The following is a 1,438-nucleotide window of genomic DNA, read 5'->3' as shown; positions in this document are numbered from 1 at the left end:
CGGCCGGTCTCTGGAACATGAGCGCCCCGCCCCTCTCTTGAGGGCGCCCCCTAGAGCCCACCCCTCGGACGGGCAGCTGCCCGGCCAGGCCGCTGGGCAGCTTGTGATCGATGACTCGGCGCGCAACGGCTCCGCCTGGGAGTAAGAGGCGCTCAGTGCGCAGGTGCCAAGACTGCCGCCGGCTGCGGGGTGTCGCGGCTCTGGCAGCCGTGGGGGTTCTCCTGCGGCGGCTGTGCCGAGTCCTTCCAGACGTGCTCGGGGAAAGTTAACGCCGAGAGAGGGGCTGCAGAATACGGGACTCGCCATTCCGCAAGCCCCAGTGCCTGGTTCTTTATTCATTTCCTCCGCGGCGCTCAGCGCCAGCCGTAGGCATCTGCTCTGGAAGCCTTAGTTGAACCCAGGCTCCCTTAGTTTCCTCTTGTTACAGCAAAGTATGAAACAGCTTGTAGTCCCTGATCTGTGTCGCTGAGTATAGTAGTAATCTGTTACATAGCAATCACCCCAAAGTTTGGCAGCTTGAAACAACAAAGGTGAAGTGTCCCCCAGGTTCCGGGCGTCAGGGATTGGGGCATGGCGTTGCTGGGTGGTTCTGTCTTGGTCTCTCCTGAGATTCCAGTCAAGATGTAGGCCAGGGCTGCAGCAGGCCGGACAGCCTGCTTGCTGGATAGCTCACTCACCTGAGTGTTGGCGGGAGGCCTGTTTCTCACAGCACGGACCTCCCTACAGGGTGAGTTGAGTGTCCCCATGACTTGGCATCTGGCTTCTCTCACAACACGTGGTCCCCAAGAGAGCAAAGCAGAAGCCACAGTGTCTTTTGTGATCAAGCCTCAGAAGTCACATACCATCACTACTGTCACTGCAGACAACCCTTCAGTGTGGAAGGATCAACACAGAGGTAGGAATTCCAACAGACAGGGAGCGCTGGGAGCCACCCGGGAGGCCGGCTACCATGGAGAGTCTGACAATGATGGTAACGATTATCACTTAGATGAGAGAGAGCGAATCGTCAAATATCCTTGTTTGAGAGCCACTGTCCAAATCCTTATGAAAAAGCCCAATGGAGTTTCCTCCCAGTAGGTGGCAGTACTGGTCCACTTCCTGATCTTCCTTAGGTAAATAAACACGTATTAAACACCTGCTTTGTGCTAGATATCATTCCAGGTGCTGGGGACGCAAAGAATGAGTGAATTCACAGTTGAGTGAATCAACTCTTGTAGTAGAGCATAGTGAGTTTTTTTGTTTGTATGTTTATGACAGAGGTAAGAGCAATCCTGGGGACTGGTGTACACAGAGAAGGGTGGTTGTGCCAGTAGGATTCTTTAGTGGCAAGCAATCTGGGATTGAGGAAGGGTGGCAGGACCAGAGTGGCTCAGTATGGCCAGAGGGAAGGACAGAGTGGGTTCATCTGAGATAAAGAAGAGACTTGAGCTGGGCAAAG

At 54.5% G+C, this 1,438-nt stretch overlaps 1 protein-coding gene across 6 annotated transcripts in view; it reads left to right on the top strand.

Annotated features, from left to right (window-relative positions):
* Positions 1-97: 97 nt before the first annotated feature.
* The window catches only part of BPIFC (BPI fold containing family C), a 50,485-nt gene continuing 49,144 nt past the window's right edge, over positions 98-1,438 (top strand). For 4 of the 6 annotated variants that reach the window (XM_059186785.1, XM_059186784.1, XM_059186788.1 and 1 more), the window contains exon 1: positions 98-1,112. The gene's annotated coding sequence lies outside the window, so the exon portion shown is untranslated. The remainder of the gene's footprint in view (positions 1,113-1,438) is intronic. The other 2 variants (XM_059186787.1, XM_059186789.1) reach the window with 2 other exon arrangements.

Source organism: Mustela lutreola, chromosome 8 (assembly GCF_030435805.1).
Source record: "Mustela lutreola isolate mMusLut2 chromosome 8, mMusLut2.pri, whole genome shotgun sequence".
Lineage (NCBI taxonomy): Eukaryota > Metazoa > Chordata > Mammalia > Carnivora > Mustelidae > Mustela > Mustela lutreola.
Note: the sequence above shows the minus strand (reverse complement) of the source record. Positions and strands in the feature narration are given on the sequence as shown.